The sequence below is a fragment of the Periplaneta americana genome, chromosome 5 (assembly GCF_040183065.1).
Source record: "Periplaneta americana isolate PAMFEO1 chromosome 5, P.americana_PAMFEO1_priV1, whole genome shotgun sequence".
In the NCBI taxonomy this organism is placed as follows: domain Eukaryota; kingdom Metazoa; phylum Arthropoda; class Insecta; order Blattodea; family Blattidae; genus Periplaneta; species Periplaneta americana.
Window position 1 is genome coordinate 118,610,825 of NC_091121.1, and position 26,348 is coordinate 118,637,172.

The 26,348-nt window shown below is 35.6% G+C and overlaps 1 protein-coding gene across 1 annotated transcript in view; it reads left to right on the forward strand.

Annotated features, from left to right (window-relative positions):
- Positions 1–1,541: 1,541 nt before the first annotated feature.
- The window catches only part of LOC138700535 (uncharacterized), a 52,830-nt gene continuing 28,023 nt past the window's right edge, over positions 1,542–26,348 (forward strand). Inside the window, exon 1 of the mRNA XM_069827129.1 lies at positions 1,542–1,625. The gene's annotated coding sequence lies outside the window, so the exon portion shown is untranslated. The remainder of the gene's footprint in view (positions 1,626–26,348) is intronic.

Here is a 26,348-nt window from a genome sequence, read left to right on the forward strand (position 1 = left end):
CTCTGCTGACAGTTGAAACACGGTATTAAAGGTATCGCAAAGGAAGTATTGTTCCTTTAAACAAAAACATTTAGCTTTCGGATACGCAATACAACACGTATTCAAATAGCGGTTTCGAAATCCCGCGTGTTTTCTACCTAACAAATGGCGGCTTTCTGCTGCTTCAATTTGGGAACATATTTCTGAGTTCTCCGCTACGGCGTGGTAGGGGCTCGGTTTCTATGTATTTTTCTCGAAAGTAACCTTTGGCGGGTACGCCTTTTCTATTCTAGAGGCCTCATATTTGTAATTCAAGATAATATAAAACGGATATACAGGGCTTCATTACAAAACTTCCCAGTGTAAATAACTACCTAATTATTTAAGTTGAATTCAATTTAAACAAAACAAAATGTCAATTTAGATATTGAGGGGGAAGCCTGAAATCAGGCTTAATTGCATTTTAGATTTCACCCCCACACTCAGCCACTCCAATTTGAAATTTCAAATGGCACCTCTATATTTTTATACTTAATTATGAAAGAGCATTCAATTGTTTATACACCTCATTCATTTGTTTTCTCATCTTTTGTTTTCTATCGTCGCCTGGCAACCTGTATTTTTGTTATTACCTGTTGATTGTAGAATGAATACACAGTTTATTTTGTGTAACTTCCTAAATTTGATCAATAAAGATTATTTATGCTCGCTATTGAAGGGTACACACCATTTTAAATTAATTTAATGTACAAACACAACTATTACATGAGATGCTCAATAACTTTTGTAGCTTTATTCTCTTCAGCTCTAATCTACAATAACGATAATCCAGGTTGCCAGGCGACGATAGGAAACAAAAGATATGAAAACAACTGAATGAGGTGTATAAACAATTGAATGCTCTTTCATATTTAAGTATAAAAATATAGGGATGTCATTAAATGCAATCTAATATGCAATTAAGCCTGGTTTCACGCTTGTCCCTCAATAACTAAATTGACGTGTATTTTTATTTAAACTGAATTCAGTTTAAATAATCAGTTATTTAGACTAGGAAGTTTTGAAATTAGCAATACCCAAGAAAAACGGACTTCTTCGGAAATGCATAACATTTATAAGAAAATGTATAGAATCACAATCTTCGACACACCCATGTTTTTATGTACTTGGTTTAAGAAAAGTGTTCACTGATTTCGTTGGAAACAACACATTGTGAATACTGTTCCTGAGAATAATTTCAGTCTTTGTGACTGGTGTTAACCACATCGAAATTCCTGCAGTTCAGTAATCACCGCTTTTGTTTCTAAACAAATCTAAGAGGACAAAGGAACTTAAACGACAAATTGTTACATATTTCCTGCTAGTGTTTTTTTCCTAACCTTCAATTAACATAAATGTTTGGCATAGAGCAGATCCTCATCTATAAGAGACATAGTTATCATAATTGACATCTGAATTATTTCGTTACAAATATAAACAAAGGAACAACAACCATTCACAGAAAAATCTATATAAATCCAATTCCTGGAGCGGAAGTAGCAACACTTGGCATCATGGCGAAATCCAACAATCATCCTGCAGTGATACTTACAACATTCACAGTGCTTTTTGCTTGTGGATTTTTCTTCATTTCTTCGGAGGCCTGTGTGAGTATATGTAATGTCATAGATCTGCAGAGAGGAACACAATCTCCCGTTATCCGTCGTTGGGAATAATTGACGACTTGGGTGGATCTCTGCAGCAGGTTACCAGAAATATTGCATTCGGACTTGATGGCAGGTGAGGTACTGTATATGCGTTTCGGAGAATAATGGAGCTAGCTAGCTGGGCAGCACTATCGGCTCGCAACTCATTCCATAACGGTGCACAAAAAGCATACTGTACTTGGACTACGCGTAGGAATGATACCGTTGCGCCTTAGTAGTCACCAATACCAGTTCTACTAATATGAAGTTGAGTTTAAGAAACCATATGTGACCTACTTAGTAGGTTAGTTCCGTATTATTTGTTGTTGTTTAGTCAACTGTCCGAAGGCAGATCTGAACCTCACAAGTGATATCAACAAGGCACTACTTATGAGGCAACTAGGCCAGGAGATAATGGGGTAGGGTGGCCAGTTCCTTTCCCCCTCCAGTGCATATATGACAGCAATATTAAATAATAATAACAATAATAATAATAATAATAATAATAATAATAATAATAATAATAATAATAATAATAATAATAATAATTATTATTATTATTATTATTATTATTATTATTATTATTATTATTATTATGAAATGGTGATTTGGTGCGAAGGAGGCAATGCTAGGGTGAGAATTACTAGATACCCAAATTAAAAAAAATCCTGTTACATATCACGACATGGTCCGTTAGTTGACTGAGCTCAGATCATCTTCGTCATTACAATTTAGTCTTATTCTTTTTAAAACATTGGACTCTCGAGTTCATTGCGATTCCTATCGCCTGATATTTTTTCGGAAGTACTTTCACATTCCTTCCGTTTTCCCTCTGTTTAAGAATGTGTTTCGGATATCGCTTTACATTTTATTCTATACACGTCTGTCCTCTTACTTCATACAGTCTTTTGTTTTATTATTAAATATTCCTTCATTGTCGCCGTAGGTTTATATCTTGAATAACAGAGGTGATTCATGTAACCTATGCTATACAGCGTGCTTTTTAAACATGTTAACACTTACATGGATAGTGATTCATACTTACATGTATAACTTCAAAGTTTCTCCACTTGTTCACCATCGTGTTCAAGACATGTAAGGAACCTTTCCCATGCGGTATGCAGAGCTTGGATGAACATTTCTTTTGGAAATGCTGCATTTACATCCATTATTCGCTCTCGCAGATCGTCAACATTACGTGACTTGGTTGTATATACACGGTCTTTCAGCACATTCACAGCTAAAAATAAAAATAAAAAAAATCACAGGGAGTAAAATCTGGCGAACGTGCTGGCCATTGCATTGGTTCTTCTTTACCAATCCATCTTCGTTGAAATATTTCGTTAAGGTACGTTCGGACGCGCGTTAACATTTGAGCCACAAACGAGGGTTGTCTTCGTAGTTGTAACCATCTGCTTTAATTCGAAATATACTGAACAGAAAATATTTTCAAATGAGTGATATGTTCTCAAGTAACACAGAAGAAAGTTACAAAGGACTAACAATTTTAAATAGGTATTGATGTTTGTATAAAGCAATGTAATGCAATAGTAAACGCAAATACGAGGTAAGAAAATATGTATTATGGGAATTTGTATAAATTTAATTTAACCCGTAAGTAGTCGCATGGGGTTCTATTAGACCCCAAGGTTATGAATGTTGATATATGACTATTTTTGTGTTGGCTACACTGCTCAGCTCTTCAGTATCTTCTAAGAGATTGCTTTTGGAATTATTATAAAGTGTTTTTTTCTGTTGGTGGGCTGTTAGTTTGCATTGTAGATTGTCTCGAAGACGTTGGAGATTTATAGGCTCTACGCTACCACTAACGTAACAGTATTATGGAGCCACCGGCGTGGCTCTGTCGGTTAAGGCGCTTGCCTGCCGATCTGAAGTTGCATTCGGGCACGGGTTCGATCCCCGCTTGGGCTGATTACCTGGTTGGGTTTTCTCCGAGGTTTTCCCCAACTGTAAGGTGAATGCCAGGTAGTCTATGGCGAATCCTCGGCCTCATCTCGCCAAATATACCATCTCGCTATCACCAATCTCATCGACGCTAAATAACCTCGTAGTTGATACAGCGTCGTAAATAACCAACTTAAAAACAGTATTATAATATCATACCTATCTTGTTTTTGGCTAGTACTTTGCAGTTCTTTCGTCTATTATTGTTGATAAAGTCAGTTAAATGGTTAATAATAAAATATGTAGTGTTGAAGAAGAAGCAGCACATATTAAAAAGCTTATGAAACGTAGTAGAGACAAGTGATGATGATGATGATGATAATGATGATGATGAAGGTGGAGAATTCGATCGTGACGAAGTTTTAGTCGGAACATACTACAGAAACGGATGTAAGCGATAGAGATAAAGATTGTGATCAAAATCAGGCTCCGAGTAATGTTGAGAATATTATTGTCGGTAAAGATAAAACCACACGTTGGTGTACAGAGGAGCCTGGATCAAGAAATGTCAGAACAAGGAGCATGAATATTATGGTTCGTACCTGGACCTGTTGATGTTGCTAGAGAAGCAAATAATATATTTATAAATGACACATCATTAGGGTTATTGTAACCAACACAAACAAATAGGTCTGCACAGAGTGTGCAAAAAGTATAGAATATTACTCATAGGCTACTTCTTAAATTTTAATTTTACAAAAAAAAAAGTTTTATACAAAAGCTATTGAAGATAAACCATACAATGTGAAATAAGTATTCGACAAAAATTAATTACTCAGGCATATAGAGTGACAGTAAACTTAATTTTTAATGGCGTCCTACATTAAAATTTACATAGTCCGAATCTTCATTAAATTTTACGTATGAACGTGTAGAAATTTTTGCTCATTCACCTGTTTCATGTTTTTTTATTTATTTCTTAAACTTGTTTTGTGGACTTCAAATTTGAGACAAATAAGTATGTAAAATCATGTTGAATAGGCCATAAAACTAAACAAAATACTATTAGTAACCAAACTTTACCCCAGATGCTCAAAATGAGAACCATTCACAGCCAAAAAATGTTCCAGTCTATCACGAAAACAGTTCATTGTCTTTCTGACAGTTACATGACTGATCTGTTCCATCCCGTATCTATGATCATGTACAGTCATGTAGAGTAGGCCATGAAATTAAAAAAAAACACTAACATTTATCAACAATGAACAGTTTTCATTCTTGAGCTGAAAATCTTTCAACATGGCTATCCTCAATGAACGGAAAAGAAATAAAGTCCTGGTGATGGTTGGTTATGGAGACGGAGGGAGGAGTCAATGTGGTATGTGATTTGTTCAACGAAGTACAACTGAATAGAAACATAACGCAAACAACAGTTTCGAAAATAGTGAAAAAGTTCAATGAAACTGCAAGCGTAAAAAACGAACCAAAATATGGAAGACCACAGAATGTTAAAAGCGGAGAAAATGCCCCCGGTATGTTGTTATTCACTGAAGAAGATCCGCATAAATCTATTAGAGAAATTGGACGTGAATACAGTGTGAGTCACGCATCTGTGTGGAATTTGTTGAGATCACAGAAATGGCATCCGTATAAAATTCAGCTTTTGCAATAACTAAGTGAACACCATTTTGACAAGAGAAGTGAGTTCTGTGAAACCCTAATTGAAAGGACAAATCAACTTTTGTAATTTATTAGGCACGTCATATTTTCAGAGTGTATAAGAGAAACAAAGAAATACTGATGACTTTAAAAGAATTGATAATGAGATGGAAGAGATCAGTAATGTAACTGTGAGAAAGACAAGGATTGTTTTCGTGATAGACTAGGACATTGTGTAGCTGTGAATGGTTCTAATTTTGAACATCTGTCGTAAAGTTTAGTTAGTAATAGTATCTTGTTTAGTTTTATGGCCTACTCAACATGATTTTACATATTTATTTGTCTCAAGTTTGAAGTGCGCGAAATAAGTTCAATAAATAGTTAAACTACATAAGACGAGTGAATGAGCAAAAATATCTACACATTCATAGTAAAATTTGATGGAGATTCGAAATATGTAAATTTTAATGTAGGGTGTCATTAAAAATATAATTTACTGTCACACCTTGTATACCTGAATAACTAACTTTTTTCGAAAAGCAGTTTCATATTGTATGGTTTATATCCAACAGTTTTTGTATAAAACTTGTTTTTGTGAAATCAAAGTTAAATTATGATTAATATTCCATACTTTTGAATACTTTATATATATATATATATATATATATATATATATATATATATATATATATATATAAAGTATATCTAGCTCTTTCAACCGTAATCGTGATGTCAATCCATCATTACCAATTACGAGTCTTCATCGGTCTTCTAATTGTAGCAGAGTGCCTCAGAGCAGGGCTTCAAAAGCTCAAGGATTTATGGAATCATAATGGTTTCGGAATAGAACTATTTTATAAAACTATGAGCTTGAAAAGATGTCTATTTCTACTGAGATGTGTTCGTTTTTGACAACAAATATGACTAACCACAAAAGAGCTTAAATATATAAGTTCACTGCATTTAGAGAAGTGTTTGAGATTTTCGTAGCCAACTGTAATGTTATTATACAGTCGGGGCATACATTGCAATAAATGAGCAGCTTGTTCATTTTAGCGGACATTGTTCATTTCGCCAGAATCTAGCCAGCAAGTCTGCAAAGTATGGTATTATAGTTTTCACCCTAACTGGTGCCAAAACCATTTATATGAAGAAGATGGAAGTGTATATTGGACGTAAACCTGACGAACACAACCATCAGTCAACCATTCCATATGACACTGTTCTTCTTCTGGCAAAGTCAATTGAAAAAACCGATCGCAACGTCACAGCTGATGATTGGTTTTCCAGCATACCCTTGGCAGAAGAGCTACTGAAACGGACACTCTGCGTGAAGCAAGAGAGAGCTTCCTCGAGCTTTTCTAAACATAGAAAATCGAAAAGAAAGGAATTCTCTCTTTGGATTTCGACCAAACACGATACTTGCGTCACACATCCCAAAGAAGAAGAAACATTTTCTTCTGCTGTCCACATTGCATCATGATATCAAAATTGGCAGTGGCGTGCGGTGACATTCATCGATACCCCAGCAAATTAAAAAAAAAAAAAAACATAAATTTGTTTGGCATAATAGTGAATAAGTCCAATATTAATCATCTTAAATATATTAATATAAATATTTAAAATACTTACATAATGCAGGTATGTTATGGGATAACCGTACGCCAGGAATGAAAGTGCTGTTTTGTTACTTAATGGTGAACTCCATTCTCCTGTCCTGCACAGCAAAGAAACCTACAGTCCTTTCGAAGAATGTGTCCTTTTGCCTGATTTATTCAAGAAGATCTGCTTCAATTGACAGTAACGCCAGATTTGATAGTCTTTTTTCGCCAGTCCTGTTTCTTGAATATGTTTTAATTCGTTTTAATGCTGAGAAAGACCTCTCGACTAAAGCTGTAGATACTGGTATTGTACATATTAGTGAAATTAACTTTGAAAGCTGTGGAAAACATGTCGAAATGGATTTGTCTGACATTATTTGTAATAACTCAAATGAGTTTTTTTCTTTAAAATCATCAGCAGCATAGAACACAGTTAGCTCATTTCGCAACCTGACTTCCTCAAAATGGTTACCATAGGCACTAAGTAAGTTAGAGAATTCAATCTGTGGGAACTGCTTTTGATAAATGTCATATTTTCCATTCTCACTTGATATTAGTCCTAAAAAGCCTAAGCTGCCATAGTCTTGGAATCGACTTTCTAGATGGCTGTGAACATTGTCAAATATTTCATAATATATTTGTTTGTAATTCACATTTCTTTTGCATGGTTCTCCGACTTCATCTGCTGTTTCTGCAAAAACAGTTTCAAATTCATTTCTCATGGCTGATATGTTTCTGCGAGTTTCATCTACTTTCTTCCTACAGAAGGCAATGTCAAAAGATTTGCTTTGAAGAATGCTATATAGAACACTAGTATATGCAAATATTTTGTCAAAAGTTCTCAGCAGTAAACAGAAAGTGAAGTCTCTCAAATTTAGAAAGTAACCCTTTACAGGTGCCAAAATATCTTTCTCAATTTCACTTGAATTGTTTAGCATTGCATCAAACACCTTATATAAGTCATTTCTATGGACATAGACTGTTTTTACCAATCTTTTTGTATAATTCCATCGAGTTGGTGCAACACTAGGTAGCCTCCTCTGTAGAAACGCATCTAGGAACTTGGTTCTCTTGGATGACCGGGAGAAGAAGGCAGCAATGCCACTCAGAGTACTAAAAAAATGTTTGCATTCTTTTATGTTATTGACTGTGTTTGATAGTACCAAATTTAGACAGTGCGCATAACAATGTACAACTAACGCCTGTGAATGTGTCTGTTTAATAAGTGCTTGTACCCCGTTTATACGACCTGCCATTGAGGCCTCTCCATCATAAGACTGTGCGATTAGTTTGTTATTGCTGTCAAATTCCAAGTATTGTCTTATTAGCTCAGCAATCTCTGGATCTGTGCGATTTTGACTTACATCTTGAAAGCCAATAAACCTTTCTTTTGTTTGGCCATTATGTATGTACCGGAGTACAATGGAAAATTGTGCAGTATTAGAGACATCTGTTATTTCGCCAACTAAAACTGCAACATAATTGGCTAATTTTATTTCTAATTTTATTTCTTCTAATAAAGATTTGACTACTGCTTCTATTAGATCATTTTGTATTCTATTAGACACGCCTTTGAATACTGTAGAGGTTTCTAAGTGTGCTTTCAAGAGGGGATCGTATTCTGCAGTATATTTCAGAAGTTCAACATAGTTACCCCTATTAATGGAAGTACTGGATTCATCATGGCCTCTGAATGCAAGTTCTTGCTTGCTTAGAAAACACACAGCATGAATAAATCTCTTAACGAGTTCCCTGGTTTGCTCAACTTTCTTATCATGGGAAGTTATTTCATTTTTAAGCTGGTCACTTAGTTGCATGTCAACCCGAACTCTTCCAAAAGAGGCAATTAAATAGGATGCTTTAATGTGCCCAACAGATTGCTCATGAGAAACTGCTGCTTTTGTGAAGCTCCCTAAGTTAATGTAACCTGATTTTGTCCAGCTGGTATTTCTATCTTGGCCAAATAACAGACAATTCCAACAAAATAGAGAGTTATATTTTCTGCTTCCAGCTAGCCATAAATATTTCTCATAAGAAGAAACTGTAAAATGTCTGGTACAATTTTTAGATTTATATACCAAATTTGGCAACTCAGGGGTTGGCCTACCTTCCTGTATAATACTCTTCTTTTCTTGAAAAGGCCTCGTTGAAAACGGTCGCTCATGTAGGTTCTCAATTATGCACTCCAATATACTCATTTTTCATATAAATTACAAATGTTCTTAATAAAATTAATGCAACAACTAGAATATTTCAATGACAATGCCACAAAGCGAACTGCATTAACTACCTTTAACTACTTCGCGACATGTGTAAATTCTACTGTAAGCGTAAACACAAATTCAAATTGTAGTTGGCCACGCTTACCAAGTTAACAAACTAAATGCAATAAAAGTCAGTCCAGAAATAACTACATTATAAAACATATTAAATAAATTAACTATGTAGGCCTACTGTTTATTAACAAGTTTACATTCCAGCTAAAAGGTAACTTCCAACTTCATACGAGTAAAATATGTTCAATAATATTATCATCAGTATTTTTAAAACCTTCCGGCTACACTATTGGCTATCCTGATCTGATCAATTCACCATTTATACCTCTATGGCTCCACGCCAACGAGCTAGAGAAACTCTAGCTCGTTGCTCCACGCGCTAAGAACAGTGAGCTCTCACTGGCTAAGAATTCTGACGTCACCAAACGCCAGCTTGCAGGATTTCTTACATTATACACGACTAACCCCCTCTCACTCTCTTCCCCGCAAAGCACACCCGAAATATAGAGAGCGCATGCGCTAACTCAGCAAATTCAGTATTGCTGGGTCTGGCGAGCTCTCATCTGACAGCACATCATAGTGGATTCGCGCGTGGGAAATTCAAACTAGATTTATGCAACAATGAATATAGCATAGTAAAACAACGGTGTATAGAAATTACTTACCCCAGCAGTGCTGGGGTTGATGGGGTTGACTGCACGCCACTGAAAATTGGTATACTTACAAGGGATCCAAGGAACCTGGAAATAATAACATAATATAATTATGTATAACGAGACGAAAGGTGGAGTAGATACGCTTGATAACATGTGCGGGACCTACCTACATCAAGAAGTGCAGATTCTGGCCATTAGTCCTCTTCTTCCGCATTCTTGATGTTGGTGCCATTAATGCACAATATATACACTATCAATAATGCCGCAAGTAGACGATTATATATATCTTCGGTAAGTTAGTGCCGATTTGTCAAAACCACAAATTGCCAAACGAGCATCTATCTCAACAATACCAAGACAACTCCGTGAGACTGCCTAGAATAGAGGACCCTCCAAGAGCAACATCTTCGAAAGGTGACTCTCGTCGGGTGCTTTGACCCAAAATAAAGACACTAGAACAAAACTTTCTTGTAATGAGCGTAAAAGAAACATGCCTCTCGCACATGGAAACAGTGTGTCAACGATGTTTCATTAAAAACAGGGACTGAAATTAGAGATACGTAAATGTCCAACTCAGTGTTTAAATGCCCAAGGCAATGTACATTTTTGTGTTCATAATAATGACTTCATTCAATAGTAAAAATTTGTATTTGCCTTGAAAGTAATGTTAATATTTATCTTTAATGTTCTAAACCTGTCCTAAAATTGACCAAATGTAGGCCTACTCTTTAAAAACCATTTCGTAGGACATTTCTCTGAACTTTTTTTCTATGTATTAGTGTTGGTAGGGGAAATCCGGGCAAAGCGGATAAGCTAAGAATAAACAATGCCACAGGCTATATTTTGGTGCTACCGAACTAAAAGCTTCATGACAATGGTTGTGACACATCTTGTCCACATATCTTAAAAAAAAAAAAAAAAAAAAAAAAAAAAAAAAAAAAAAAAAAAAAAAAAAAAAAAAAACCAGAAATTCGTTTCCCGTACCTACGGACAGTGATATGATTTGAGAAAGAAAATATAGGCTAGTTAATTATTCGCTTTGTCCAGGTACCCGGGCAAAGTGATATCCCTATAACATTTTCACATTTCTATTTAATTTTTAGTCACTGATAATAAAATTAAATCAACACATAAGCACGATGTTAATGAGTCATATTAGATGATAAGAAATGTTATTACAGCCCTTTACAGCACGTTAGATTAGTACAAAATACAAATTTGAACAAGTCGACGTTTCACTGGCACTGAAGACTTGGATTTTTTCTGCTTTTGCTCCTGCCCATAAGTTAGGCCAACTTCTCTTTCAACCTTTTTAATCGGTATACAGTAGATGTAAGAGTTTCAGAGCGCTGACATTTTCTTCGTTTACCTCGTATCTTTCGAGCATCCACTTTTGGCAATGGTCTAAATCAAAAGAACTGACTTGGGTTCTCCTGCTGACGATGTTGAGGGTTTTGGTGTAACCGGAACTGAAAATCTGAGTGTAATTGATGTATTGAATATTTCTTCAATCTCTGAAGATGCCGACATCACGGAGGTGGTTGATTCTGAGTGAGCATTATCTGTTTCTTTAGCCGCTGAAGAAGTTGGCACCGCAGAATTTGTTAAATCTGAGCCAGCTGTCGTTTCGCTGATTTCTGTCTCCAGTGGCTACTTCCGTCATTGACTTTTAGCCGAATGTGGTGCCCACAAGTGGCGAGGTAACACGTCAAAGTACAAAGTGTCAAACATGCCTGACTGTCCAACAGACTCTAACTTACCCTATACAAACATAAACGACAATAATCTTCTTCATAAGCACGGCACTTTAGAAGTAATCGTATCGCCTATATATTAATATCACATAACAATGAGTTTCTGCAGCGTTGCATGTTGTACTTATGTTTATCTTACCTTGAAATAATTCAAGAAAACAGTCAATTTTCTTCACACGCACGCTGACTCCTTCTCTCACTAGCTAGAATGACGACAAGTCACTTCCAGCAGCAAAATCTGGTTGAGATTCTTCCCCAACATAGCAGGAAGCGCTACCTGTTGGCGGTTGAAAGAAATAGGCATTATTCTCTTTGCCCGGGTTATTCGTTTTGCCCTGCCTATGTGTTGTATCTTAAGAAAATGACATGAAAGAAATCTGTTTCAGTTTATGTAATTGTAAAATACTATTAAGACGTTAGAGTCTGAAAAATTAAAATCAACAACGAATAAATGTGCATGACTAAACCGAGGTCACTAAATAACACATTGTTGTTTTTTTTTTTTTCATCAAAAGTGAAACAAACTAATTGTTGAGTATATAAACGAAGTTATTATTATATAAATATTGTAAAATATCATTAAGACATTTTAATTTGCAATTTTAATATAGGGTACTGTAGGAGCCCCACGTAACTACTAGTGTCATAAAAATTAGCGTCTCTACTTAAGAGTTAATTTATGATGCTCTATTTGAGCAGTGTATTGTAATTAAGATATTTTGAAACCACAAAATTTGTGAGCTTTGGGATAATAAAGATTGCGTTGTTATGTGCAATGCAGAGGACGCAAATGTATATTTGTTAATGCCTCTTAAATTATAGTTTAAAATATGCACAGTAATATAATTGGCAACATGATATGAAAGCCAATTGTTGCGCAAGACGTTGGTACCGATGAGAATAATGTGTCGTAATTTCTTCTGTTTCAACTTTGTATTTCATGAAGCGTACAGTACATACAGTTCTCCACTCACGAGATCTCTGGACAGAACTAGGAGCAAGAGGTGACATCATATCAAACTACAATTAAATCGGAAAGCAACTTACAACACTGTTAACACTTACTTACTTAGTTACTTACTTACTTACTTACTTACTGGCTTTTAAGGAACACGGAGGTTCATTCCGCCCTCACATAAGCCCGCCGCCCTATCCTGAGCAAGATTAATCCAGTCTCTGTCATCATATTCCACCTCCCTCAAATCCATTTTAATATTATCCTCCCATCTACATCCGGCCTTCCCAAAGGTCTTTTCCCCTCTGGCCTCCCAACTAATACTCCATATGCATATCTGGATTCGCCCATACGTGCTACATGCCCTGCCCATCTCAAACGTCTGGATTTAATGTTCCTAATTATGTCAGGTGAAAGATATAATGCGTGCAGCTCTGCGTTGTGTAACTTTCTCCACTCTCCTGTAACTTCATCCCTTTTAGCCCCAAATATTTTCCTAAGAACCTTATTCTCAAAAACCCTCAATCTCTGTTCCTCTCTCAAAGTGAGAGTCCAAGTTTCACAGCCATACAGAACAACCGGTAATATAACTGTTTTATAAATTCTAACTTTCAGATATTTTGACAGCACACTAGATGACAAAAGCATCTCAACCGAATAATAACAGGCATTCCCCATATTTATTCTGTGTTTAATTTCCTCCCGAGTGTCATTTATATTTGTTACTGTTGCTCCAAGATATTTGAATTTTTCCACCTCTTCGAAGGATAAATCTCCAACTTTTGTAGTTCCATTTGGTACAATATTCTAATCACGAGACATAATCATATACTTAGTCTTTTCGGGATTTACTTCTAAACCTATCTCTTTACTTGCTTCAAGTAGAATTTCCGCATTTTCCCTAATCGTTTGAGGATTTTTCTCCTAACTTATTCACGTCATCCGCATAGACAAGAAGCTAATGTAACCCGTTCAATTCCAAACCCTCTCTGTTATCCTGAACTTTCCTAATGGCATATTCTAGAGCGAAGTTAAAAAGTAACGGTGATAATGCATCTCCCTGCTTTAGCCCGCAGTGAATTGGAAAAACATCAGATAGAATCTGGCCTATACGGACTCTACTGTAAGTTTCACTAATACACATTTTAATTAATCGAACTAGTTTCTTGGGAATACCAAATTCAATAAGAATATCATATAATACTTCCCTCTTAACCGAGTCATATGCCTTTTTGAAATCTATGAATAACTGCTGTACTGTACCCTTATACTCCCGTTTTTTCTCCATTATCTGTCGAATACAAAAAATCTGATCAATAGTCGATCTATTACGCCGAAAAAAACCAGACGTAAGTGCAAGTTTGAACCAATAAATTATTGAGATTTGCGATAAAATAATGAGTCTAGGAAATTGTATATTTAGTATGTAGAAATACATTTGTTTATAGATCTTTTGTTATATTATTAAGTTTTGTAAAAAGGTAAAGGTATCCCCGTAACATGCCATGAAGGCACTTGGGGGGCATGGAGGTAGAGCCCCATGCTTTCCATGACCTCGGCACTAGAATGAGGTGGTGTGGTCGGCACCACGCTCTGACCGCCTTTTACCCCCGGGAAAGACCCGGTACTCAATTTTATAGAAGGCTGAGTGAACCTTGGGGCCGTTCTGAAAGTTTGGCCACGAGAAAAAATCCTGTCACCACCTGGGATCGAACCCCGGACCTTCCAGTCCGTAGTTTTGTACTTGTGAACTATATCAATAAATCAATCAATCTATTACGCCGAAAACCGCACTGATGATCCCCAATAATTTCATCTACGTATGGAGTTAATCTTCTCAAAAGGATATTGGACAAAATTTTGTACGACGTCAACAAAAGTGATATTCCTCGAAAGTTACCACAGTTGGTTTTGTCCCCCTTCTTAAAAATAGGTACAATTATGGACTCCTTCCATTGTTCTGGTACAATTTCCTTTTCCCAAATAGCAAGTACAAGTTTATAAATTTCGCTATATAATGCACTTCCACCTTCTTGTATTAATTCTGCTGGAATTTGATCGATACCTGGAGACTTGTACTTTTTCAGATTTTTCTATCGCAATTTTGACTTCTGAAAGCGTGGGTTCGGGTATAAATGGCTCAGCAGTTTGTATTTCAATTTCGTCCCGATCATTTCTATTTGGCCTATGTACATTTAGTAGTTGCGCAAAATAGTTTTTCCATCTGTTTAGGATTGATGGAGAGTCTGCAAGCAAGTCACCATTCTCATCCTTGATCACGTTTACCCTTGGCTGATATCCGTTCTTAAATTCCTTTATACCCTTATATAAATCTCGAATGTTTTTATTCTTACTATTTGTTTCCACCTCATTCAGTTTTTCCTTCAAGTAACCTTTCTTTTTATTCCTAAGTGTACGACTTGCTTCCCGTCTTTCATTGAAATAATTATCTCTATCCTCCTCAACTGGATCCTGTAAGAATTTCAATTTTGCCTGTTTCCTGCTTTCTACTACCATGCAACAATCTTAATCAAACCGTGGTTTCTTTTTCTTAGTTTCATGATAACCTATGCTCTGCTCAGCTGCAATTTTGATATTATCTCGGATATTGTGCCACATGCTATTAATATCTAACTCTTTCTCACCTTCGTCGGAAGTTGCTAAAGCAGCAAACCTATTTGAAATTTCAACCTGATAATGTTGCTTAGTAACAGACATAAACTAAACAATACAGGCTAATACAGCTTGTGTTTCCCCAAGAATTCATCTGTTAGCGGAATTATGCCCAAACCGCACCGCATTATCCAAGCATAGATCTGTAGGTTGACGAACAATAAAGGTAAGCGTTCACTACATCCATGGTGGAAACATAGTAAAGGTGTGGGACTGCGCATGCTGTTGCGATAGCGGCCGAGGCGTGTGACGTCATCTTTACTGCAGGCAGCGATCGCAGCTCATTGCGTTGAGTACATTTTCTTTAATAAACCTAACTAGACATTAATTACAATACATAATTTGAACTGATTGTTGCCAATTTTATTCATATCCTTTTCATTGTGCGCTTAAATTCATGTACTCTTTAAAAGAGTTATGAATAAAATTTAAAAAACATATAAAAAATTAACAGTAATAGCTTAAAAGTCGCTCCCTCAAATCTGCCGTCCTAGGCAGCTGCTTAGTCTGCCGAGGCCTAAATACGCCCCTGATTGCATGTAGGCTACTGTACCTATTAACTTTCTTTCACTTCAGCGCAACAGGAGCATCCAGCACTAATGTAACAATGGAAAATCGCGAAGCCACTGAGTCTACTGTCACAGAGGAATGCCAAATACTAATACAAAGAATTCAAGAATTAGAAGAGAAGAATTACTCTCTAGAAACGAGGATTAAGGAATTGACAGCTGCCAACAGGAAACATGAAGACAAAAGAAAATTACATGAGGATGTAATTTCATTGAAAAACATTAGACAAACAGAAGTTAAATCTAAAGTGGTTGAAATTTTGAAACCATTTTTCACTATTGGGCAAATTGATGCTCTTCTGAATAAAAAGCGTAGGGTGATATGGTCTGTAGAAGATTACGGTACTGCAATAACTCTTCGAAACCTAAGTCCAAAAACATACCGATACTTAAGAACAAAATTAAATTACCCGTTACCTGATTTGTCAACTCAGAGAAAATGGGCAGTAAAACAATTATCGCTTGAGGAAGGGGTACTTCATGATGTCTTAAAATTAATGAAGGCGAGAGCTACAAATATGTCGGAGTTAGATCGTGTAACAGTATTAGCATTTGATGAAATGTATTTAAATGAGGAGGTTTCTTTTGACTGTAGGGAAGAACAAATAATTGGACCTCATAAGGCAGTGTAGGTTGTTTTTGCACGTGGTTTGTTTGCAAGGTGGAAGCAGTCCGTATACTATAAATATGATCAGACAATGACAAAAGAAATCCTAACAGACATAATTTGCCAGTTAGAAGCAGTGGTTTTCAAGTTGTGGCCACAGTTAGCGATTTAGGTGGAAGTAACAGAAAATTGTGGCGTGATTTGAAAATTTCTACCAAACTAAATTGCAGTTTTCCTAATCCAAATGATTCAACTCGAGAAATATTTGTTTTTTTCAGACGCTCCACATTTATTGAAATTACACAGGAATCACTTTCTAGATCTGGTTTCAACTTGAACGGATTGAACATTTCATCAGAACCAATTCATGAACTTTTACGTGCATCCTCATCTGATACAAAATTAGCTTACACGTTAACTCCGTTACACTTAAGTGTCCGTGGTACCCAAAGACAAAAAGTTAGTTTGGCAGCACAATTATTTTCCAACAGAGTTGCAAAGGCTTTGAAATGGTGTGGTGAAAACGAGCTGTTGAGATCAAATGAATGGAAAGAAGCTTCAAAGGCAATAAAATTAACAAATTGGTTTGATTTATTTAATACCGTTTCTAAATTCGGTACCCACCGTGGGCTGCATAGTTACGGAATAAACCTTCACGATCAGAATATTATACTCTCAGAAATGAATGACTTCATGACCACAGTTAAAGTAGGAGAAGCAAACAGGAAATTACCTTATCAGGAGGGGATTCTAATAAATAATAAATCATTAACATTGTTGTATGAGGCAATGAGGTACAAGTACAGAATTGAATACATCATCACAAGAAAACTTAACCAAGATCTGGTAGAAAACTTTTTTTCGGAAATTAGAAGCATGGGTAGAGCAAACGATCATCCCTCTGCTTTAGATTTTAAACATAGACTGAAGTGGTACATACTAGGTCGAAATCCATTATCTCAGTTTTGTGAGAACAAAAACACCTCCGATTTGCTTTCGGAAGAAGAGGCATTAATAGTGGGTCCTAGTACAAGCCAATCAGAAGTCAATGATAATCTGCAGAAAGAACTATGTGCAACGGCAGAATTTCTTAAAGGCATTCTGAAACCGGTTAAATTTACCAACGATCGAGATCCTGAAGAAAATATAGGCCTCCCAGAAAAAAAATATATGTAATCTCTGCAAGACAGCGGATGTCCCAGGAAGGATTAAAATATATTGCAGGATATGCTGCAACAAAACATATGGAGCAATACCCGAATCTTGGAATTCCCACAAAATTGTCAACTTCTGCTAATCAAAAAGACTGGATTACTACAGTGTCCCGTGGAAACTTAATTCTCCCTTCTAAGGATCTACAATTGGTTGCCATGCTTGTTGAAGTATATTCTCAGATGTGCACGGAGATTCTGTTTCTTATGAGAAATTTATAATAAAAAAAGACTGTAAATTTGGTTAATTCTGCCATGAAAAACGAAGCAGAAATCAGTTCTCCTCTTCCGCCAGAAGTAATTACGACATTGGTTAGAACAAGAACATTTATTAGAATTAAAGAAATTAATAAAATAACAAAAATGTCTGGAATTTCAAAGAGAAATATAATAAAGAAAATGAAAAAGATTGCATAAGAATAAGTATTTACTTAACAGAGTGGGGTTTATAATGATGAAATTATATTATGTCGTGTGTGGAATAATAAGGTAAATAATGTAGTAGACTATATTATGTCTCCAATAGCCTGAATATATAAAAATATTTGTTTACTATAATGACAAATTATTCCAAGAAATTCATATACATATGTTAATGAAGATTCAAAAGTATTTGAATTCATGTACAAAATAATGTATGTTATAAATAACTGTATAGATCTAAGTATGTATATATTTATTACACATTGTATTGTAATTATTATAAAAGCACGTGTATATTACAGAAGGCAATATTATTAATGACACACTGCCATATCACATTGTTTCTTGAAACTTGGTTTAATATGTAATAGATCATAATTTTATTACGTTATCATTTCAAGGTAGTTCCTATTGTACTTGAATTCATGTGTAATATAATTTGTGTGATATATGGGCCTAATTTTATGCATATTTGTAGCATAATGTATTATAATTATTATAAAAGTACGTTATATTACAGAAGGCAATTATTAACGTTGCACTACCATGTTACATTATTTCTAGACTCTTGAATTTAATTTATTGTTCACTATTTTATAATGTTATCACTTCAAGATAGACCCTATTATAGCCTATATTGTCAATATTTACTGAATACACAAACCATGAGTTTTATTTATTCATTTAAATCTATGGACGCAGATCTAACCATCAACAATCTGTTATGTTGACTGTGTCATTCGAGTGCGGCCTGCAGTAAAGGTGACGTCATGCGCAGACTGAACGAAAACACGCACAGCTTGTCCCACACCTCTACTATGTTTCCACCATGACTACATCGTATAGCACTCTTCGGACGAATCGCACAGATCGGAAAAAGACTATGTTTGCTGTAATTGTTATGTAACCGCGTTCACTACATCGTATCGCACGCATCGGCTCTCGGCAAATCCGTCCACGTTTCTGGGATGAGCAAATTTTCCGATTCGTGCGATCATGACCTTCTTTGATAAATCAATTTTAATTGCTCAACTGTTACTATTATTTGTGCCATGTTCAGTGTCGCGCCAAAATGGCAGACGGAAAACTTATTTCGATTGTAGAAAATTGCGAAGAATTATATAATCTGAGGCGTTCCTGTTACAGTAATCAAGTCATTTCTTACATATATATTATGCAATCAATATCTCTTTCGTTTCTTCCTCTTCAATTAAGACGCATGAAGCAATTACAAATTCTTATTCGCTAACACACATAATTAATAGACCTAATCTCAAACTTCTCTGTTTTCAGTAATGTCAATATCGTACGATAGGGAATCCGATGAGGCCATGAGGTAGAGCCGTTACAGTGAACGCACTGCACTTAAAATATCCGTTGCGTGCGAGTCGTACGAGAAGTGCAATACGATGTAGTGAATGCTTGCCTTAACAGTGCACTATTATAATTCATCATTCCCATAAGAGATTATGGCGCTAGAAATCGAATCCTTTAATCGTTTGGAAGCTGACTGCGTCTGTTTGTTCCTCTGGTCTGCCATAGTTTTCATGTAACATTTCACGAATTTCGGTTGGTAGAATAAAAATATATTCTATGTTCTCCCATGTTCTCTCTATGAGGATCGTAACGGGCCACTAGACCCAAGCCCTGAAGTTGATTGTGATGACGTTGCTGCATCTAATGATGATGATGATGATGATTAATTTTTCATTGTAAAGTACGGGCTGAATCAGGAGGAATAGTAAATATTTTATGGGATGGTAGTATGAACTATTTTGAGCGAAAACTTTCATATATAAACCTGTGTACAATTTTTAAGAGGTGTCTATAGATATCACATGTAAGATATAGCAACGTAATTTGTATGCCCTTTGTTTCACACTTATTTCACAACAAATACCTGCTGACTTTGTAAGTTTGGCAGCAAATGAATTTAAAGCAGTCACTGAATTTAACCGTTGTTTCATTTCTCAACCCCATAACCCCAAAACGTATTCTACGACCGAATATACGCTTGCTCCGCGACTCAGGCTATCGCCCATATTTCTCGTTTTCTTTTTAATTCATGTCCATTAACTATGCAGTTGATAAAATTCACACATCCAATATTGCTCGTATTATAGAAGCACCAGTTGATTTTTGCCGATAATCTCCACTGTTCGCACATGGATAGGAATTTATAATCGTCTTGGTTGCTAGTAGATATGAAATGACGGCCATACCACCCCGAAAAGTGGTGCGAGGCGGGTGCGAGGGTGACGTCACAGGTGGGCGTGGCAAGTGACGTCAGAAGTGGGGGTGGCAAGTGACGTCAGACGTGAGCGTGGCTAAAGTATGACGTCACGAAGGGGGTGGGGCTTAAAGAATGACATAGGAAAGGGGCGTAACTTAAATTATGACGTCATAAATGGCTATCTAAGAGTTCAAGGTTAAAGTATGTCATGCACACGTGCAGGTATGTAATTGAAGTTGTGGCGTCTGAATTATGCATGTTCATACAAGTTTGTTTAGTCAATTGTAAGGGGGGGGGGGTGAAATACACAAGTTCATACATGTTTGAAAATCCCACAATCGCTATCTGCTATGTGTGGAAATATTATGCTGATTCACATCCGGTGATTGTTCTTGCAGCGTCTTATGTTATACAAATATTGTATTGATTACATCCGGCGACTATGCAATGGCTGAGTAATGATAAACAGCATGTTTTTGATTATGTAGCGCGTTATATTACACAAATATTGTATGATGCAAATAATATGCAAGCTGTTAATTCACATCCGGTGAAGACGCAAGTGCTGAATAATGATAAAAAAAATGGCCACCTGTGGTATGTTATTTTACACAAATACTGTATTGATAATCGCCATCTGCCATGTGTTATGTTGTGCATTGTGAATTGGGGATGTTGATAAAAGAAATGTGTAACAAAATAAAATTATATGTATATATACTTCATGGGCGTGGCTAAAGTATGAGGTCACGTCACGAAGGGGCGTAACTTAAAGTGTGACGTCATACATTTGTAATTGAAGTTGGAAATGGGGGAGAGGGGGTAATAATTTTAATACATACGGCGTAAGTTAAAGTGTGACGTTATAAATTTGTAATTGAAGTTGTAAATGGGGGTGGGGGTAATAATTTGAAATACACACGTTCATAGTGGTGTAACTTAAAGTGTTACAGAGTGCAAGATTAAAGTGCGCAAGTGCAGGTATGTAATTGAAGTTCGGGGCGTAAAGTAATAATTTGAATTGCACATGTTCATGCAAGTTTTTATAGTAGAAGTGTATGCAAGCTCACATCCGGCGATTGTTCTCGCAGCGTCTCATGTTACACAAATATTGTATTGAATACATATGCATACTCCGCTATCTGCTATGTGTGCAAATATTATGCAAGGTTGCTGATTCACATCCGGCGATTGTTCTCGCAGCGTCTTATGATACGCAAATATTGTATAAGCGCTATCTGCTATGTGTGCAAATATTATGCAAGCTTGCTAATTTTACATCCGGCGATGAAATTGCTGAGTGATGATAAAAAAAACATTACACAAATATTGCATGATGCAAATAATGTGCAAGCTGTTAATTCATATCCAGCGATTGTTCTTGCAGCGTCTTTTGTTACACAAATATTGTATTGATGACATTTGCCTAATAGCTATCTGCTATGTGTGCATTATTAAATTGAATATTAATTGCTACTTTGTGCTGTATTTTACAGAATGTTTACTTTAACCATCAATACCATTTTTGACCTACACCACTTCTGCTCTGAACGTCTCAAATAATATTGTATGATAGGTCCAATATATTCCACCTTTTCAATAGTTACTTAAGTTGGTGCTCTCTATTCGTACGTGATATTTGATTAAAAGACAATCGCAGAACATGGCATTATTATTATTATTATTATTATTATTATTATTATTATTATTATTATTATTATTATTAGGGTTTTCCAATTTAATACATTTTGAAGTAACATTTATTGGATTGATTAATAATTTAATACATTTTGAAGTAACATTTATTGGATTTATTTTAAGCCACACATTATTACCGAAGCAGTTCGTAATACAGTAATTGTAGCAGATAAATATGTGTTATGAGATTGAAATATACAAGTTCATACATGTTTGTAATTATAGTTGGAGTGGGGGATTTGAAATATACAAGTTCATACATGTTTGTATGATGAATGATATAAAAGCTGAGGATATGAAAGCATAATTGAGTGTCATGGATAGCACAATTATGGGAAACGATGTGGCGCTAGCCATTGATAATCCACTAATATTGAAAGAAGAAAGATATAAAGTACCATTTGAGGTAACGTATGCATATTTTCCAGATGTGAGAGATGAGTGGTTAAATGAACCATATGAAATAACACGCAAATACAATATAATAAATTCTGAGAGAGTACACACTGAGGTGGTAAGAAAAATTTATGGTGCTAATCAGTTACATACGGATTGGTCATTGGTGTTGCCTTGTGGTAATATGGAAATGAGTTTTATAAATGCACCTTCAACACATGAAGACACATATCACCGCAATATCTGTTTGGGTAACGGTGAACATCGCATTGAATGCACAGATCCCAAAGAGTCCAGCTTACATGTGTGGCGGGAACTGTGTGATCCCAGCTGTTTTACTTACAAAGAGGTGAGTACAGTTTATGTTCCTTTTATTAATTATAATGTTATGATTTATTTAATGATGATATTTGTTATTTTGTTTTTGTGCAGAAACCAGAGATTGTTGCCATGGATGTCAAAGCACCTATAATGAAATTTTATCGGAAGAGATGTGATGAAGCTTGTCCCAACTACAAACCAGTAAGTTTTTTTTCCCCACATGAAGTATGTCTATATTTGTGATTCAAAATGGCTATATTTGCGATTGTTTTTGTTTAACAGAAGTCGGAAAGTGTGAAAATTGTTGAGGAGGAGAAAAAAGGAAAAAGGAGGAAAAACAGATTGTGGCGGGAGACATGCATTGAAACATGCCACAACTATAAAGCGGTGAGTGTATGTTTTGTGTTCTGATATTGAATGGTGATTATGTAGAGCATATGCATGACTAATTTACATTATTGTTTTCAGAAGACAACTAAAAGAGGAGAAAAGAGGAAACATAGCGCATTGAAGGAGGAGGTGATGGATATTGAAGCCATTGTTCAACAATTGAGTGTATAGAAAATAGAAAATAAAAGTGACATTTTCATAGTATACAGAAAAGTGGTTGTGATCAAGTGAGATGCAAGGACAAAAGATAATAATAATTGGTTGTTAAGACAATACATGTATGTAGTGTGCATAATATGAGAATAGTAATAATAAAAAAAGAATTTAGTGATTTATTATTTCGAATTAACCTGAATTCCTTGTCATTGGGGATGGGAGAGTAACATCACCTTAAGTCCTTGTCATTGTGGATTATGTCGAAAACGTTGCAATAACGCAAACAACATGACGTTGCAATAACGCAACAACATGACGTTGCAATAACGCAACAACATGTCGTTGCAATAACGCAACAACATGACGTTACCATAACGCAACAACATGTCGTTGCAATAACGCAACAACATGACGTTGCAATAACGCAACAGCATCACGTTGCAATAACGCAACAACATGTCGTTGCAATAACGCAACAGCAGGTCGTTGCAATAACGCAACAGAATGTCGTTGCAATAATGCAACAGCATGACGTTGAAGGTGCATTTATAAAACTCATTTCCATATTACCACAAGGCAACACCAATGACCAATCCGTATGTAACTGATTAGCACCATAAATTTTTCTTACCACCTCAGTGTGTACTCTCTCAGAATTTATTATATTGTATTTGCGTGTTATTTCATATGGTTCATTTAACCACTCATCTCTCACATCTGGAAAATATGCATACGTTACCTCAAATGGTACTTTATATCTTTCTTCTTTCAATATTAGTGGATTATCAATGGCTAGCGCCACATCGTTTCCCATAATTGTGCTATCCATGACACTCAATTATGCTTTCATATCCACAGCTTTTATATCATTCATCATACAAACATGTATGAACTTGTATATTTCAAATCCCCCACTCCAACTATAATTACAAACATGTATGAACTTGTATATTTCAATCTCATAACACATATTTATCTGCTACAATTACTGTATTACGAACTGCTTCGGTAATAATGTGTGGCTTAAAATAAATCCAATAAATGTTACTTCAAAATGTATTAAATTATTAATCAATCCAATAAATGTTACTTCAAAATGTATTAAATTGGAAAACCCTAATAATAATAATAATAATAATAATAATAATAATAATAATAATAATAATAATAATAATAATAATAATAATAATAATAATAATGCCATGTTCTGCGATTGTCTTTTAATCAAATATCACGTACGAATAGAGAGCACCAACTTAAGTAACTATTGAAAAGGTGGAATATATTGGACCTATCATACAATATTATTTGAGACGTTCAGAGCAGAAGTGGTGTAGGTCAAAAATGGTATTGATGGTTAAAGTAAACATTCTGTAAAATACAGCACAAAGTAGCAATTAATATTCAATTTAATAATGCACACATAGCAGATAGCTATTAGGCAAATGTCATCAATACAATATTTGTGTAACAAAAGACGCTGCAAGAACAATCGCTGGATATGAATTAACAGCTTGCACATTATTTGCATCATGCAATATTTGTGTAATGTTTTTTTTTATCATCACTCAGCAATTTCATCGCCGGATGTAAAATTAGCAAGCTTGCATAATATTTGCACACATAGCAGATAGCGCTTATACAATATTTGCGTATCATAAGACGCTGCGAGAACAATCGCCGGATGTGAATCAGCAACCTTGCATAATATTTGCACACATAGCAGATAGCGGAGTATGCATATGTATTCAATACAATATTTGTGTAACATGAGACGCTGCGAGAACAATCGCCGGATGTGAGCTTGCATACACTTCTACTATAAAAACTTGTATGAACATGTGTAATTCAAATTATTACGTTACGCCCCCAACTTCAATTACATACCTGCACTTGCGCACTTTAATCTTGCACTCTGTAACACTTTAAGTTACACCACTATGAACGTGTGTATTTCAAATTATTACCCCCACCCCCATTTACAACTTCAATTACAAATTTATAACGTCACACTTTAAGTTACGCCGTATGTATTAAAATTATTACCTCCCCTCCCCCATTTCCAACTTCAATTAAAAATGTATGACGTCACACTTTAAGTTACGTCACTATGAGCGTTCGTATTTCAAATTTTTACCCCCCCTCCCCCATTTCCAACTTCAATTACAAATTTATAACATCACACTTTAAGTTACGCCCCTTCGTGACGTGATCTCATACTTTAGCCACGCCCATGACGTATATATACATATAATTTTATTTTGTTACTCATTTCTTTTATCAACATCCCCAATTCGCAATGCACAACATATCTCATGGCAGATGGCGATTATCAATACAGTATTTGTGTAAAATAACATACCACAGGTGGCCATTTTTTTTATCATTATTCAGCACTTGCGTCTTCACCGGATGTGAATTAACAGCTTGCATATTATTTGCTTCATACAATATTTGTGTAATATAACACGCTACATAATCGAAAACATGCTGTTTATCATTACTCAGCCATTGCATAGTCGCCGGATGTAATCAATACAATATTTGTATAAAATAAGATGCTGCAAGAACAATCACCGGATGTGAATCAGCATAATATTTCCACACATAGCAGATAGCGATTGTGGGATTTTCAAACATGTATGAACTTGTGTATTTCACCCCCCCCTTACAATTGACTAAACAAACTTGTATGAACATGCATAATTCAGACGCCACAACTTCAATTACATACCTGCACGTGTGCATGACATACTTTAACCTTGAACTCTTAGATAGCCATTTATAACGTCATAATTTAAGTTACGCCCCTTTCCTATGTCATTCTTTAAGCCCCACCCCCTTCGTGACGTCATACTTTAGCCACGCCCACTTCTGACGTCACTTGCCACGCCCACCTGTGACGTCACCCTCGAACCCGCCTCGCACCACTTTTCGGGGTGGTATGGCCGTCATTTCTTACCTACTGTTGCTCTTTCTTTTACTGTTTCAGTTTCTGAAGGAATATTATTGTTGATTAGTTCAGTAGTCATTCATTTTGTTAAACTCATTGTTGCTGATAAATACAAATATACGTACTTTCTGTTCAGCCCGCTGTCATCGTGGCCAATTATTTTCGGAATTTTAATTCTATTGGTAATTCTTTTATAAACTGTATATTTGAAAATAGAAGAAGTTAGCTAAATATGGTTAAAATATAAT